This window comes from Grammomys surdaster, unplaced genomic scaffold, assembly GCF_004785775.1.
Source record: "Grammomys surdaster isolate TR1022 unplaced genomic scaffold, NIH_TR_1.0 142, whole genome shotgun sequence".
Taxonomy (NCBI): Eukaryota; Metazoa; Chordata; class Mammalia; order Rodentia; family Muridae; genus Grammomys; species Grammomys surdaster.
Window position 1 is genome coordinate 4,917,012 of NW_021604600.1, and position 18,527 is coordinate 4,935,538.

An 18,527-nucleotide genomic window follows, 5' to 3' on the forward strand; every position below is an offset into this window, starting at 1 on the left:
AGCAGGAGAAAGAACAAAAAAAGCAGAAGTATAGGGTCAAGTTTCAGTCACAATGATGGTGACTCCACAACACAGACAGATCCTCAAGGTCAAGCCAACCTGCACTGTGGAAGAGGGCTTGTGGGACATCACCTGCCAGAGATGGTGAAGGACTTATTTCTTGAGCTGCATGTGGAAGAACTCAGGCACTTTGGCTATTTTCAAATCCAACTTAACAGAAGCCCAAGTACCACCTTCTCCATTAAAACTGTTCAGCAGTGTCTCCATTTTTCTATGTACATTTGGAAAACTGGTGTGTGTGTGTTGTGTGTACAGTTTGTATGTACGTATGGATATACAAGATCTTGTATGGAGGTCAGAGGTTGACCCCAGGTGTCTTCATTACATGCCACCTTATATTTTGAGACAGAGTCCCTCACTAAAGCTGGAGCTCACCAGTTCAACAAGACACCAGGCCAGGAAGTCCCAGTGATCTTCCAGTGAGCACTGGACTTAGAGGCATGTATGGCTGTGTTCACTTTTTACGTAGGTGCTGGGAAACACAAGCCACATCCTCCGGCTCGCACAGAAACACTTCACTGACTTAGCCATTGTCTCAGCCAGAAAAATTGAATCTTTTTCCTTTTGTTGAAAATAGAACTTTTTCTCACATAATATATCCTGATTACAATTTCCTCTCCCCCTATTTCTCCCAGCTCCTGCCTTCCCTCCCATCAGATCTTCTAAATGTAACTTTTATTTGCCTGAGCTAACTGTCTCAGAAGTTTACTGCCGCCTTCTGCTAACCTAGGCTTAGTCCTGGAAGCTTCTAACCTGGAAGCTATCTAGGCCCAGAATGTTTTCAGCCTCTGAGAATTACTGCTGAATAAGCTCACCCTGTCTAGTTCTCTCTGAACTGTAGCCAGCTGGTTCAACTCAGCTGTTCTGGCTCAAACTCCTCTTTAAGCTGCCTGACTCAATCTGGCTTTTCTCTCAGACTCTGACTGAATTGCTAAGCATGGCCTCATATTAACTCTAGCAACCTGTTCTAATATTCTAGCTCCTTCACATTCTCTGATTCATCCTGTCTTACCCTGTGTCTAGTTTGTTCTCTCTCTCTCTCTCTCTCTGAAACCTCTCTCTGTAAAACTCTCTCAATGAAACTGCTCCCTCCCTCCCCCCCCCCCCCCCCCCCCCCCCCCTCCCTCCCTCCCTCCCTCCCTCTCTCTCTCTGCACTGTTCTCTCTCTTTTTCCATTAATTAATTAATTTATTCAATTTACATCCCAATCACTTTACTCACTTCCTGGTCCCCCATCACAGTCCTTCCCCCCATCCACCCTTCCCTTTTCCTCTGAGAGGGTAGCGACCCACTCTGGGTATCTCCTGCCTCTCCTACTAAGGCCAGATAAGACAGCCCAGCTAAGAGAATGGATTCCAGAGCCAGGCAACGGCTTTAGGGACAGCCCTGCTCCAGTTGTTGGGTACTCAGATGAAGACCCAGCTCCACATTTGCTACACATGTGCAAGGTCTAGGTCTAGCCCCTGTATGCTCCTTGGTTGATGGTTTAGTTTCTGAAAACCCCAAAGGTCTAGGCTAGTTGACTCTGTTGGTCTTCCTGTGGAGTTCCTATCTGCTTCAGGGCCCTCAATCCTTCCCCTAACTCTTCCATAAGAGTCACCAAGCTCCGTCCATGTTTGGCTGTAGGTCTCTGGATTTGTTTCAGCCAGCTGCTGGGTGGAACCTCTTAAAGGACAGCTCCTGTCTGCAAGCATAACAGAGTATCATTAATAGTGCCAGGGATCACTCTCCCCCTACCTATTCAATATAGTACTGGAAGTCCTAGCCAGAGCAATTAGGCAACACAAGGAGGTCAAAGGGATACAAATTGGGAAGGAGGAAGTCAAAATCTCACTATTTGCAGATGATAAGATAGTATACTTAAGTGACCCCAAAACTTCCACCAGAGAACTCCTAAACCTGATAAACAACTTCAGCAAAGTGGCTGGATATAAAATCAACTCAAACAAATCAGTAGCCTTCCTCTACTCAAAAGATAAACTGGCTGAGAAAGAAATTATGGAAATGGCACCCTTCACAATAGTCACAGATAATATAAAATACCTTAGTGTGAATCTAACCAAGCAAGTAAAAGACCTGTATGACAAGAACTTCAAACCCCTGAAGAAAGAAATCAAAACAAATCTCAGAAGATGGAAAGATCTCCCATGCTCATGGATTGGAAGGATTAATATAGTAAAAATGGCTATCTTGCCAAAAGCAGCAGTGCTTGTCCATGAGATGGGTCTCAAGTTGGGCCAGTTATTGGTTGGCCATTTTCTCAATCCCTCCATCCTCCATCCTTGCATTTCTTATATACAGGACAAAATTTGGGTCAAAAGTTTTGTGGGTGGGTTGGTGTCTTTATCCCTCCACTGGAGGTCCCATCCAGCTACAGGTGGTGGCCTCTTCAGGTTCTACATCCCCACTAATATGAGCCTCAGTTAAGGTCACCCCTATAGACTCCTGGGAGCTTCCCTTATCACATCCAGCACATCAAAGAGATGGCCTTCATTCCCCATCCCTGCCAGCTGCAGATTTCCATTAATTCTCTTGGCCCTCTGGGCCCTTCACCTGTTTCTCCCCACACCTGATTCTGAACACCCCCATTTCCTTCTACATCCCCTTTCCTACCCAGTTCCCTCCATCCATCTGCCTCCCATGAATACTTTATTCTCCATTCTAAGTGTGGTTCAAGCATCCTTGCTTGGGCCTTCCTTCTGGTTTAGCTTCTTTGGGTTCATAGAGTGTATCATGGATATCTTGTATTTTATGGCAAATATTGACTTATAGTGAGTACATACCATAAATTCCCTTTTGTGTCTGGTTACCTCATTTAGGATGATGTTTTCTAGTTCCATCCATTTTTTTTTTTGCCTGCAAAATTCATGATGTCCTTGTTTTTAATAGCTGAGTAGTATTCCATTGTGTAATTGAACCATATTTTCTGTATCCATTCTTTGGTCATGGGACATCTAGGTTGTTTCCAGTTTCTGGTTATTACTAATAAAGCTTCTATAAACATAGTGGATCATGTGTCCTTGTGATATGGTGGAGTATTTTTTGGGTACATGGCCAGGAGTGGTAACTATCTCTAATTTTCTGAGAAACCCCACATTGATTTCCAGAGTGGTTGTACAAGTTTGCATACCCGCCAGCAATGGAGAAGTGCTCCCTTTCTCCACATCCTTGCCAGCATGTGCTCTTCTTTAAGCTTTTGATCTTTGACATTCTGATGGGTATAATATGAAATCTCAGAGTTGTTTTGACTTACATTTCCCTGATGACTAAGGATGTTGAACATTTCTTTAAATGCTTCTTGGCCATTTGAGAGTCCTTTGTTGAGAATTCTCTGTTTAACTCTGGACCCAATTTTTAATTGGGTTGTTTGGTTTGTTAGTGTCTCATTTCTTGAGTTGATTATATATTTTTGGATATTAGCCCTTTGTCAGATTAATGGTTAGTGAGGATCCTTTCCCAGTTTGTGAGTTGCCATTTTGCACTATTGACAGTGTCCTTTGCCCTGCTGAAGCATTTCAGTGGCATGAGTTTCATTTATCAATTGTTGATCTTAGATCCTGACTCATTGGTGTTCTGTTCAGGAAATTGTTTCCTGTACCAATGCCTTCAAGGCTATCTTCCACTTTTTTCTATTGGATTTAATGTATTAAGTTTTATGTTGAGGTCTTTGATTGACTTGGACTTGAGTTTTGTGCAGAGTGATAAATATGGATCAATTCTTCTATCTGCTGATATCCAGTTAGACCAGCACCATTTGTTGAAGATGCTTTTCCCCCATTGTATTGTTTGGCTTCTTTGTCAAAAATCAAGTGTTCACAGGTGTGTGAGTTTATTTGTGGGTCTTTGATTTGATTCTATTGATCAACCTGCCTGTCTGCTTCTTGACCAATATCGTACAATTACTGTTGCTCTGTAGTACAGCTTGAAATCAGAGATAGTGATATCTCCAGAAGTGCTTTTATTGTTTAGGATTGTTTTTAGCTATTCTGGTTTTTTTCATATGAAGTTGAAATTTGCTCTTTCAAGGTCTATAAAAAATTGTGTTGGAATTTTGATGGGAATTGCATTAAATCTGTAGATTGCTTTTGGCAAGATGGACATTTTCACCATGTTAATCCTACTGATCCATAATATTATACAAGGTATTTTATATTATTTGTGGCTATTTTTACGGGTATTATTTTCCTAATTTTTTCCTCAGCCTGTTTATCATTTGTATAAAAGTGGGGTCCTGATTTTTTTTAGTTAATATTGTATATAGCCAGTTTGCTGAGGGGTTTATCAGCTGTAGGAGTTCTCTGGTTGAATGTTGGTGTTTGCTTATATATAGTACCATATCAGCCATGAATTTCAATACTTTGACTTCTTCCTTTCCAATTTGTATCCCCTTGATGTCCTTTTGTTGTCTTATTGCTCTAGCTAGAAATTTAAGTACTATATTGAATGGATATGGGGGAAATGAACAGCCTTGTCTTGAATCTGATTTTAGTAGATTTTGCTTTAAGTTTCTCTCCATTTAATTTGATGTTGGCTAATGACTTGCTATATATTGTTTTTACTATGTTTTAGGTATGCACCTTGTATCCCTGAACTCTTCAAGATTTTTACCATGAAAGTGTGTTGAATTTTGTCAAAGGCACTTCAGGATCTCATGAGATGATAATTTTTTTCTTTCAGTTTGTTTATATGATGGATTACATTGGTATATTTTTGTATATTGAACCACCCCTGCATCCCTGGGATGAAGCCTACTTAATCAATGATGCTTTTGATATGCTTCTGGATTTGGTTTTTTATTGAGTATTTTTGCAATGATGTTCATAAGAGAAGCTGGTCTGAAATTCTTTTGCTGAGTCTTTGTGTGGTTTAGGTATCAGGGTGACTGTGGTCTGGTGGAATGAGTTTGTCAGTGTTCCTTCTGTTTCTATCTTGTGGAATAGTTTGAGGAGTTACCTCGTCTTTGAAAGTCTGGTAGAATACTGAGCTAAAACCATCAGACCTTGGGCTTGAAATGGTTGGAAGACTTTTAATGAATGCTTCTATTTCCTTAGGGATTATAGGACTGTTTAGATTGTTTACCTGATCTTGATTTGACTTTGGTAAGTTGCATTCATCTAGAAAATCATCCATTTGTTTTAAATTTTTCAGTTTTGTGGAATACAGGCTTTTGAAGGAAGACCTAATGAGTTTTACAATTTCCTCAGTTTCTGTTGTTATCTTTCCATTTTCATTTCTAACTTTGTTAATTTGGATACTGCCTTTCTGCCTTTTAGTTAGTTTGACTTAGGGTTTGTCTATCTTGTTAATTTTCTCAAAAAAACAGCTCTTGGTTTGGCTTATTCTTTGTATTGTTCTCTTTATTTCTAATTTGATTAATCAGTCTTGAGTCTGATTATTTTCTGTCATCTATTCCTCTTGGGCATGTTTGCTTCATTTTGTTCTAGAGCTTTCAGGTGTGCTGTTAAGTTGCTAGTATGAGATGTCTGCAATTTCTCTATGAAGGCACTTAGTGCTATGAACTTTCCTCTTAGTACTGCTTTCATTGTATCCCAGAAGTGTGAGTATGTTGTACTTTCATTTTCATTGAATTATAGAAAGTCTTTGATCTCTTTTTTTTCCTTTCTTTCTTGACCCAGTGATCATTGAAGATATAGAGTTATTTCGTTTCTATGAGATTGTAGGCATTCTGTTGTTTACATTTTTAAGTCCAGCTTTAGTACATGGTGATCTGATAAGATGAGAGGGGTTATTTCAACCTTCTATCTGTTGAAACTTACTTTGTGACTGAGTATATGGTCAGTTTGAGAGACAGTTCTGTGAAGTGCTGAGAAGGTTCATTCTTTTGTATTTGGGTGAAAGGTTCTGTAGTTATCTATTAGGTCCATTTGATTCATAACATCTGTTAATTTCATTATTTCTTTGTTTAGTTTCTGTTTTGATAATCTGTCCATTGATGAGAGTTGGATGTTGAAGACCCCACTATTAATATGTGGGTTTTGATGTGTGATTTAAGCTTTAATAATGTTTCTTTTTATGAATGTGAGTGCCCTTGCATTTGGAGCACAGATGCTTAGAATTTTGAGATGTCATCTTGGTGGATTTTTCCTTTGATGAGTACAAAGTATCCCTTCTTATCTCTTTTGATTACTTTTGGTTGAAAGTCTATTTTATGATATATTAGAATGGCTATTCTTGTTTGTTTCTTGAGCCTGTTTGCTTGGAAAATCTTTTTCCAGCCTTTTACTCTGAGGTTATGTCTATCTTTGTTGCTGAGGTGTGTTTCTTGTATGCAGTAGAATGATGAATCCTGATTACACATTCACTCTGTTAGCCTGTGTATTTTTCTTGGGGAATTGGGCCCACTGATATTGAGAAATATTAATGACCAATGATTGTTAGTTCCTGCTATTTTGACGTTGGTAGTGTTTGTGTGTGTGTGTGTGTGTGTGTTTCCCTTTTTTGGTTTTTCTGTGAGATGGTTAATTTCTTATATTTTCCTTATAGGGCCGGATTTGTGGATATATATATTGTTTAAATTTGGTTTTGTCATGGAATATTTGATTTCTCCATTATGTTGATTGAAAGTTTTGCTGGATATAGTAGTCTGGGCTGACATTGGTGTTCTCTTATGGTCTTCAAGACATCTGAGAGGTCTTTCTGGCTTTTCACGTCTCTGTTGAGTAGTCAGGGGTAATTCTGATAGGTCTGCCTTTATATGCTACTTGGTATTTTTCTCGCAGCTTTAATACTCTTTCTTTGTTCTGTACATTTAGTGTTTTGATTATTATTTGGCAGGAGGATTTCTTTAGTGGTCCAATCTATTTTGTGTTCTGAAAGCTTCTTTTACATTTATAGCCATCTCTTTCTTTAGGTTAGAGAAGTTTTCTTCTATATTTTTTTAAAAAAGTATTTTTGGGGTCTTTGAGCTGGGAATCTTCAAAGAAATGAAAATATCCTGAGTGAGGTAACCCTATCACAAAAGAACACACACAGTATGCACTCACTGATAAGTGGATATTAGCCCAAAAGCTTGAAATACCCAAGATACAACTTACAGACTACATGAAGCTCATGAACAAGGAAGACCAAAGTGTGGGTGTTCTGGTCCTTCTTAGAAGGGGTAACAAAATACTCACGGGAGCAAATATGGTGACAAAGTGTGGAACAGAAACTGAAGGAGGGGATGTCCAGAGACTGCCCCACCTGGGTATCCATCCCATGTGCAGTCAGCAAAGGCAGATGCTGTTGTAGATGCCAGGAAGTGCATGCTGAGAGGAACCTGATATAGCTGTCTCCTTAGAGACTCTGTCAGAGCCTTACATATACACAGGTGGATGCTCACAGCTAACCATTGAACTGATCAAGGAATTCCCAATGGAGGAGTCAGAGAGAAGATTGAAGGAACTGAAGGGGTTTGTGGCCCCATAGGGTGAGCAACAATACCAACCAACCAGAGCTCGCAGGGTCTAAATCACCAGTCTGAGAACACACAGGGAGGGACCCATGGCTCCAGTTGTATATGTAAGGGAGGATGGCCTTGTTGGGCGTAGGTGGGAGAGGAAGTCCTTGGTCTCCTGAAGGCTGGATGCCCCAGTGTGGGGAAATTCAAGGAGGGAAGGGAGGTGGGAGTGGGTGGGTGGGTGGGACACATCCTCATACAAGCAGAAGGAGGGAAAATGGGATGAGGGTGTCTGCGTGAGGGGGCGTTGGGGAAAGGGGATAAAATCTAAAATGTAAATAGATAAAATATTCAATTTTTTTAGAAGTAGAGAATACTCAAGATACAGTCCACAGAACTCCAAAAGGTCAACAAGCTGAAGGGCCAAACTGAGGATGCCTCAGTCCCACTTGTGAGTGAGAAGAAAGCAAGCACAAGGGGGGGAAGGAGGGGCCAGGAAAGGAAAGTGGATGGGGTGGGGGGGAAAGAGATTTTCAGGACTCAAAAGAAGGGACCTTGGATGAAATACCCTACAGTGGGGAGAGGGAACTTACAGAGCCCACCTCCAGCAGGAAGACAGGGCATCAAATGAGGGAGGGAGTTGCCATCCCACAGTCAAAACTCTGACTCACATTTGTTCCTGTCTGAAAGAAGAACAGGGGTGGAATGGAGAGGAACCTGAGGAAAAGAAGGTCCAGTGACAGGCCCAAAGGGTGATCCAGGTCAAGAGGAATCCCCAAGGCCAGACACTATTACTGAGGCTATGGAGAGCTCACAAAAAGGGACCTATCATGACTGCCCTCCAAAAGACCCAACAAGCACCTGAAAGAGTCAGATGCAGATATTTGCCAAATCTTTGGACAGAAGCTGCTGATCCCTGTGATTGAATTTGTGAAAGGCTGGAGGAGGCTGAGGAAAAGGGCAACCCTGTAGGAGGACCAGCAGTCTCAACTAACCTGGATCCCTGAGATATCTTAAACACTGGACTACCAACCAGGCAGCATACACTAGCTGATATGAGACCCCTAACACATTTATAGCAGAGGACTGCTGGGTCTGGGTTCAGTCAGAGAAGATGTACCTAACCCTCATGAGACTGAAGGCCCCCAGGAGTTTAGAGGTCTGGTCGGGAGGGGGGTTGGGAGTGGGGATATCCTTGTAGAGACAGGAGGCAGGGAGGAGGTATGAGATGTGGAATGGTTTGAGGATAGAGGAGGTATGAGAGGTGGAATGGTTGGAGGGTGGACCAGGAGAAGAATGGGGTCTGGAGTGTAAGATTAATTAATTAATTAATTAATTTAAAAATTCCCAAAAAAGTGAAATAAGATTTTTAAAAAAATCCTACTATATTAGAACTGACCAAAGCAAACAAACAAAGAAACAGAAGGAAAAGAGCCCATGAAAAGGCCTAAGAAAAAGGAAGATACGGATGCAGAGAGTCACTCATTTGCAAACTCAAGAATCCCATAAAAACACTAAACTGAAAGCCATATTTTATCCACAGAGGACCTGTAGGACAAAAACAGAGAAAAATATCTCTAAATAAAATAAGATTTAAAAAGCATTTCTTAAAATGCCCTGACAAAACATTATGAGACTCAGGACCTCTAAAGATGCCTTTGAGTTCATTTTCTGTTGGCCATTCAGTGCTGGGCATGGAGCCTATCCTTAATAGGTCCCATAAGACTCCCTAGCAAAAAATGTAATTTTTATTTGCAGGTGGTTATCAATTGTAGATAGCTTCTGGCTAGGGATGGGAACCTGTGCCCACTTCTCTTTTCAACTTTAGAACTCCATCTGGTGTAGACCCATTCAGGGCCTGTGCACACTGCCTTAGTCTCCATGAGTTCATATGTGTATTGATCATATTGATTAAGAGGGTCTGTTTTCTTAGTGTTCTTCATTCCTTCTCACTCTCACACACTTTCCACCTCCTCTTCCACAGGGTTCCCTAAGACATGAAGTGAGAGGGATTTGATGATGATATCTTATGTATGGCTGAGTGTTCCAAAATTTCTCCTTCTGTGCAAAGTCTGGGTCTCTGGGTTTCTCCCCATCTGCTGCAGGAGGAAGCATCTCTGGTGATGATTTAGCAAGGCACTGATCTGCTTCCCTGGCCTGAGTCAGGAAATCCATTTTTAAACCAGCCATCATAGTGGCTGACATGGATGGATGATAAGATCCACACGGTAGTGCAAAAGATTTAATATTAATTAGGTATTAAATTATTTTCTGTTACTACAATGAAATGCTTTATAAAGAAAAGTTTATTTAGCTAACACTTCTGGAGTTTCAGGGTGATGATGCCAGCATTGTTTGGGCTCTGGTGGAGACTTCATGGAAAAAGGCAGCATGGTTGGAATACAAAAAAGAGGGAGAGATCTCACAGCAAGATAAGAAGCCAAATACTGGGCTAATGTTCTATGAAAGTCATCTGTTTGGGTTTTATTCCCTTGAAGAGACACCATGACCACAGCCACTCTTTTAAAGGAAAACATTTGATTAGGGATGTCTTACAGTTTCAGAGGCTCAGTCCATTATTATGGCAGGAAGCATGACAGCGTGCAGACAGACATGGTCCTAGAGGAGCTGAGAGTTCTACATCTTGATCCACAGGCAGCAGCAGGAGACTGTGTGTCACACTGTGAATAGCTTGAGCATATCTGACCTCAAAGCCTCCATCCACAGTTACATATTTCCTCCAACAAGTCTGTACCTCCTAATAATGCCACTTCCTATGGTGAAGAATCCAAACACACAAATCTACAGGAGCCATTTCTTTTTTTTTTTCTTTTTTTTCTGATATTTTGTTTATTTACATTTCCGATGTTATCCCCTTTCCCCCATTCCCCCTGTTAACCCCCATCACATCCCTCCTCCTCCTTTTTTGCTTTTATGCCATTTAAATTACATGCAAGTATTAAGGTCAGCTCTAGGTTGAGTAGCTAGCAATACAATAGATGCAAATAGTCAAGGAACAAGCAAGACAAAAAACCCAGATGGTCAAAGAACAAGCAGGAAAATAAACAGAGTCTTGTGATCACTCCCATGATCACTTTTTCTAAGGGCTTATCAGGGTGACCAAAATATCTGAGTCTACTTCCCTGTCCTAGCCCAAAGTCATTTTCAAGCCTGAAGCCTACTTCTTTGTTCTAGTTTAAGATTTAGCTTCCTGCCTGAAATTACTTCTTTGTTCTAGCCTAATGTCAGATTCCTGCCTACAGCCCATTTCCTTGTCCTTGGCCAATGTCATATTCCTGCCAAGCAGCCCATTTCCTTGTCCTTAGTCAATGTCAGATTCCTGCCAGGCAGCCCCCAAAGCTCTCCACATCTCCCCCTTTTTATTGCATAAGCCAGACTGAGCCTGTCTTAGGTGGCTATGACAAGAATGCCTTCCTTACCCGTTGTGAACTGTGCAATATCAAAAGCAATGCACTTCTGACTTAGGTTGGTAAGGCTCTGTGCAGAATCTTACCCATCCTTGGTTTGCCAGCCTGTTAAATTAATAACTCTGTCTGGGGGTCCATTTTCAGTTTCAAGTCATGTACTTTGGCTGCCAACCTGTTGATGTTGTTAGAGACGAGTTTTAACACTATGGGCAGGAATAAAGGTACTCCCAGGACAAAAAGGGCTAGTATGTTCAAACTATATATGCCATTCTTGAGGTTTGACTAAAATGGAAATACTGACCTCAAACCATGGATAATTTTTTCAGCATTATCTGCAGCATCAAAGCTCAGCAGAGCATCATTCTTTAAATTCATAATCTCACTATGCAAACTTAAAACATCCAGAGAGGTGCTAGAATTACACCAAATACCCTACAGTTGTCTTTAAACTTTTTTTCTGATTATAATGACTATCATTGTAAATTTTAGAAGTAACACAACTCCAATGATATTTGGCATGACACTTGAGATAGCTCCTAACTCTTAAACCCTGAACTCCTTCTGATAATTTGAATAGGATATAGAGCATCAATCCATTGTTCAAAACATCTATATAAATCCTCTTGTATATCCAACATATTAGTAACATTTTTTTTGCTAAATGATAAATAAAAGTAGCTGACATAATTTCTTGTGTCAAAGCTATTGCAGAAGCAGTGGTGCTAGCAATTAATGTAATTAAAGCTGTTATACCAGCAATAATCAAGCTCACTACCCTCTTGCTTCTGCTTAAAACCTAACTCACTTCTTCCAGCACTTGCAAGCTTTTTTCAGAAAATCAAGGTTTTCTAATACTCAGGACAGTAAGACAAAAGCTGGTTGATAGACCCCCATAACAGACATGCCAGGTTTCAACACACTAACACAATTAGAAAGTATATAGTCAATGCAATTTACAATAAATACTGTAGAAGAGACAAAAATACTTTTAACTTGACAATTAAAAGAGCCTTAATGCATGCACTAACACTTGTTTGAAATCCAGATCCTGTCCCAACTTTAGCTCTTGCTATCATAACATCATAGAGAACTGCAACTAATTTCCAAGTATGTCTCTGAAAAAGTCCAGATCCAGCCTTCCAAATGAAGACTGTTATTTCCAATACTGGATTGATTTCTAGACCAGAACATGATTGAGTCTGAGTAATCGATTACCTCTAAGAAAAATACAAGAGTCATTATAACTTCTCTTTTTGATTCTCTGTCCTACAAGGTCTAAAAATGTGAGGCAAGGAAGCTTGTCCCATCTGGGATATAGGCAAGCAAAGGTGGGTCAGGAACGTATGTCCAATACAGCTTTCCAGTCACCCTTGTCAGGGCACTCAGCAAGCTCACAGGTCAACATCATTATTTGTCTCAGCAACAGCATGTCTCACCTATCATTCTGGCAGCCACCATGCTCCTTCAGCATCCTGCAGAAAAAACACAAACATGCCCTTTTCCCCATATTAGATACCTGATCAGGATCATGCCATATGCCAGTAAGTGGATCCTTCCTTTTCACCTAGGCATAGGTATGCCTAGTTGTAGGGTGCCATAGACACTCAACAGAAAGTTCCTTGGCATCCAAATTTTTTTAAAAAAATTAAAATAAAAAGAGCATGATTTAAATAAATTTATGGTATATGGGGATATACCACTATCTTTTTCATTTTACGAAGATATTGTTTTAAAGTTCCATGGATCTCTTCCACAATACTTTGTCCTTGACGATTATAAGGAATCCAGTAATAAGTTGTTGACAAAAAGTCTCAACTGCTCAACTACAATTGCCAGTTTCATTATCTGTTTTTTATTGGATATTTTATTTATTTACCTTTCAAATGTTATCCCCTTTATCCATTCCCCCCAAAGCCCCTTACCCAACCCCCCTCCTCCTACTTTTATGAGGGTGTGCACCACCCATCTATCCATTCCCGCCTCCCTGCTCTTGAATTCCCTAACACTAGGGCATCCAGACTTTCAGGGACCAAGATCCTCCTCTCCTACTGATGCCTGACAAGGCCATCTTCAACTACTTATACAGGTGGAGCCATGAGTCCCTCCATTTGTTTTCCCAGGTTGGATGTTTAGACACAGGGAGCTCTGGATGGTTGGTATTGTTGCTTTCCTTATGGGGCTGCCAGCCCCTTCAGCTCCTTCAGTCTTCTTTCTAATTCCTCCATAGGGGACCCTGTGATCAGTTCAATGGCTAGTGGTGTGCATCTGCCTCTGTTTATGTCATGCACTGGGAGAGCCTCTCCAGAGACAGGTATGTCAGACTCCTGTCAGCATGCACTTCCTGGCATCCACAACAGTGTCTGCATTTGGTGACTGCACATGGACTTGATCCCCAGGTGGAGCCATTTCCAGACAGTCCCTCCTACAGTCTCTGGTCTACACTTTGTCTCCATACTTGCTCCCATGAGTATTTTGTTACTCCTTCTAAGAAGGACCAAAGCACCCACACTTTGGTCTTCCTTCTTCTTGAGCTTCATGTGGTCTGTATGTTGTATCTTAGGTATTGTGAGCTTTTGGGCTAATATCCACTTATCAGTGAATGCATACGATATGTGTTCTTTTGTGATTGGTTGCCTCACTCAGGATGATATTTTCCAGTTCCATCCATTTGCTTAAGAATTTCATGAATCCATTGTTTTAAATAGCTGAGTAGTACTCCATTGTGTAAATATACCACATTATCTGTATCCATTCCTCTGTTGAAGGAACAACAGGTCCTGGGTTCTTTCCAGCTTCTGGCTATTCTAAATAAGGCTGCTATGAACATAGTGGAGTATGTGTCCTTTGTTATATGTTGGAGCACCTTCTGGGTATATGCCCAGGAGTGGTATAGCTGGGTCCTCAGGTAATACTATGTTCACTTTTCTGAGGAACTGTCAGCCTGATTTCCAGAGTGGTTGTACCAGCTTACAATCCCACCAACAATGGAGGAGTGTTCCTCTTTCACCACATCCTCACCAACATCTGCTGTCACCTGTGTTTTTGATCTTAGACATTCTGACTGGTGTGAGATGGAATTTTTGGGGTTTTTTTTGATTTGCATTTCCCTGATGACTAAGGATGTTGAATACTTCTTTAGGTGCTTCTTGGCCATTCAAGTTTCCTTGGTTGAGAATTCTTTGTTTAGCTCTTTACCTCATCTTTTAATCAGGTTATTTGATTGTCTGGAGTCTAATTTCTTGAGTTTTTTGTATACATATGATATTAGCCCTCTATCAGATGTAGGATTAGTAAAGATCTTTCCCCAATCTGTTGGTTGCCGATTTGTCCTATTGACAGTGTACTTTGCTTTATAGAAGCTTTGCAGTTTTATGAGATCCCATATGTCAATTCTTGATCTTAGAGCATAAGTCCTTTGTGTTCTGTTCAGGAACTTTTCCCCTGTGCCCATGTGTTTGAGGGTTTTTGCCATTTTCTCTTCTATTAGTTTCAGTGTATCTGGTTTTATGTCGAGGTCCTTGACCCACTTGGACTTGAGCTTTGTACATGGAGATAAGACTGAATCAATTTGCAGTCTTCTACATGCTGACCTCCAGTTGAACCAGCACCATTTGTTGAAAATGCTGTCTTTTTCCACTGTATGGTTTTAGCTTTTTTGTCAAAGATCAAGTGACCATAGTTGTGTGGGTTCATTTCTGTGTCTTCAATTCTATTCTGTTGATCTTCCTGCCTGTCTCTGTACCAACAACATGCAGTTTTTATCACTATTGCTCTGTACTACAGCTTGAGATCTAGGATGGTTATTCCCACTGAAGATCTTTTATTATTGAGAATAAGTTTTCACTATCCTGGATATTTTTGTTATTCTAAATGAATTTTCAAATTGCACTTTCTAACTCAATGAGGAATTGAGTTCGATTTTGATGGGGATTGCATTTAATCTGTAAATTGCTCTTGGCAAGATGGCCATTTTTACTATATTAATCTTGCCAATCCATGAGCTTGGGAGATCTTTCCAATCTTCTGAGATTTGCATGGATTTCTTTCTTTAGGGATTTGAATTTCTTGTCATATAGATCTTTTACTTGCTTGGTTAGATTCACACCAAGGTATTTTATATTATTTGTGACTCTTGTGAAGGATGTTGCTTCCCTACTTTCTTTTTCAGTCTGTTTATGTTTTCAATAGAGGAAGGTACTGATTTGCTTGAATTAATTTTATATCCAGCCACTTTGCTGAAGTTGTTTATCAGGTTTAGGAGTTCTCTGGTAGAAGTTTTGGGGTCACTTAAGTATACTATCTGCAAATAGTAAAATTGTGACTTCTTCCTTTCCAATTTGTATCCCTTTGACCTCCTTTTGTTGCCTAATTGCTCTGGCTAGGACTTTGAGTACTATATTGAATAGGTAGGGAGAGAGTGGGCAGCCTTGTCTAGTCCCTGATTTTAATGGGATTGCTTCAAGTTTTTCTCCATTTAGTTTGATGTTGGCTACTGGTTTGCTGTATATTGCTTTTTACTTTGTTTAGGTATGGGCTTTGTATTCCTGATCTTTCGAAGACTTTTACCGTGAAGGTGTGTTGAATTTTGTCAAATGCTTTCTCAGCATCTAGTAATATGATCATGTGGTTTTTTCTTTGAGTTTGTTTATATAATGGATTACATTGGTGGATTTCTCTATATTGAACCATCCTTGCATTAGCCCACTTGATCATGTTGGATGATTGTTTTGATGTGTTCTTGGATTTGGTTGTCGAGAATTTTATTGAGTATTTTTGAATCGATATTCATAAGGGAGATTGGTTTGAAGTTCTCTTTCTTTGTTGGGTCTTTGTGTGGTTTATGTATGAGCATAATTGTTGCTTCATAGAATTGGGTAATGTTCCTTCTGTATTTATTTTGTGGAACAGTCTAAAGAGAATTGGTTTTAGGTCTTCTTTGAAGGTCTGATAGAACTCTGCACTAAAACCATCCTGATCTGTTTTTTTTTTTTTTTTTTTTTTTTTGGTGGGGAGACATTTAATGACTGCTTCTATTTCTTTCAGGGGTTATAGGACTGTTTAGATGGTTTGTATGGTCCTGATTTAACTTTGGTAACTGGTATCTGTCTAGAAAATTGTCCATTTCATCCAGATTTTCAAATTTTGTTGAGTATAGGCTTTTGTCATAGGATCTGATGATTTTTTAATTTTCCTCGGTTTCTGTTGTTATGTCTCCCTTTTCAGTTCTGATTTTATTAATTTGGATAGTGTCTCTCTGCCCTCTGATTAGTCTGGCTAAGGGTTTATCTATCTTGTTGATTTTCTCAAAGAAACAGCTCCTGGTTTTATTGATTCTTTGTATAGTTCTTTTTGTTTCTATTTGGTTGATTTCAGCCCTGAGTTTGATTATTTCCTGCCATCTACTTCTTTTTGATGTGTTTGCTTCTTTTTGTTCTAGAGCTTTCAGGCGTGTTGTCAAGCTACTAGTGCATGCTCTCTCCAGCTTCTTTTTGTAGGCACTTAGAGCTATCAGTTTTCCTTTTAGCACTGCTTTCATTGTGCCTTATAAGTTTTGGAATGATGTGTCATCATTTTCATTAAATTCTAAAATGTCTTTAATTTCTTTTCTTCCCTGACCAAGTTATCATTGAGTAAAGTGTTGTTCAGTTTCCATGTGTATGTGGGCTTTCCACTGTTTTTGCTGTTATTGAAGATCAGTCTTAGTCCATGGTGATCTGATAAGATACATGGGATTATTTCAAATTTCTTGTATCTGTTGAGGCCTGTTTTATGAACAATTATATGGTCAATTTTGGAGAAGGTACCATGAGGTGCTTAGAAGAAGATATATATATATATATATATTGTTTTAGGATGAAATGTTCTACAGATACCTGTTAAATCCATTTGGTTCAAAACTTCTGTTAGTTTTACTGTGTCTCTGTTTAGTTTCTGTTTCTATGATCTGTCCATTGCTGAGAGTGGGGTGTTGAAGTCTTCCACTATTATTGTGTGAGGTGCAATGTGTGCTTTGAGCTTTAGTAAGGTTTCTTTTATGAAAGTAGGTACCCTTGTGTTTGGAGCATAGATGTTCAGAATTGAGAGTTCATTTTGGTTGACTTTTCCTTTGACAAGTATGAAGTGTCCTTCCTTATCTTTTTTGATAGCTTTAAGTTGAAAGTTGATAGAAAGAAAGACTTTCTTTGACAGTCATGTCAATATATTCTATGGTATCTTCTGCACTTGAGAATCTCTCTTCTATCTCTTGTATTCTGTTGGTGATGCTTGCATCTATGACTCCTGATCTCTTACCTAGGTTTTTTATTTCAAGGGTAGTTTCCCTTTGTAATTTCTTTATTGTTTCTACTTCCATTTTTTATTTCCTGGATGGTTTTGTTCAATTCCTTCACCTGTTTTGTTGTGTTTTCTTGTAATTCTTTAAGGGATTTGTGTGTTTCCTCTTTAAGGGCTTCTGTTTACCTGTGTTCTCCTGTATTTCTTTAAGGGAGTTACTTATATCCTTCTTAAATTCCTCCATCATCAACATGAGAAGTGATTTTAAATCTGAATCTTGCTTTTCAGGAATCCAGGACTTGCTATGGTTGGAGAACTGGATTCTGATAATGCCAGATAACCTTGGTTTCTGTTGCTTATATTCTTGTGTTTGCCTTTTGTTATCTGTTTATCTCTAGGGCTACCAGCACTCACTGTCTGACTGTTATCTTGGTTGTGTCAGAACTCCTCAGAATCGAGATGTTTCTGTGATTCTGTAATCCTGAGATCCTGGGTGAAAGAACTCCTGGGACTCAGGCTGCCTCTGGGATCCTGAACTCCTATGTTTCTGATCATGTTAGAGCTCCTGGGAGTCCCACCCACTCTGGGTTTTGTGGTACTGGAGACAGAGTTGATGCTCAAGATCTGCTCAGTGCTCAGACATAGACCAGAAGGAATCAGTGCTCCTGGCCAGGAGTGAGTTCCTGGGTCCCCATGGGTCCCAGTTACTCCCTGTTTGGGGCTGGTATTGCTGCCTTGTAGGAGCCATTTCTATTCAAACCACTGCATCATCTCATAAGAACTTGCCAAAGTCCCACAGGAACTACATTAATTGCTTCCAAGAACAGCATCCCCAGCGACCTCCTACGAGGCTCCATCTCTTCCAGCCCCAACCACATCTTAACATCATCCCACTGAGAATGGAAGTGTTCAATTTGCAAACCTTCTGAGGACACATTCAGTCCTTGTCTTAACCACAGTAAGTGTCATCAGTCTGTGCCTGTCGCTGCTTTTTTCAACCTTTGTACTCCCATTAACAACACTAACAGCTGGAAAAATGTTAAATGTCTCTCCGTGAGTTACTGGACCCTTGGCAAGTGGATGTTGATTCTCTACTCATTCCTCATCTAACAACTGTGGCAATTCACACATTTGAGGGGAGCTGATGCCTGCAGTTTCAAAATGGCTTCATCTCAGAGTCACTTTGCAACAGCCTGAGGGTGAGGCTTGGAAGTGTGAGTGACAGTCTGAGAGGTGAGGCATGGAGGTGTGAGTGACAGTCTGAGGGTGAGGTATGGAGGTATGAGTGACAGTCTGAGGGTAAGGCTTGGAGGTGTGAGTGACAAAGCATTGCAACATATTTTCATGAGAACTCTTTCTGAACCACC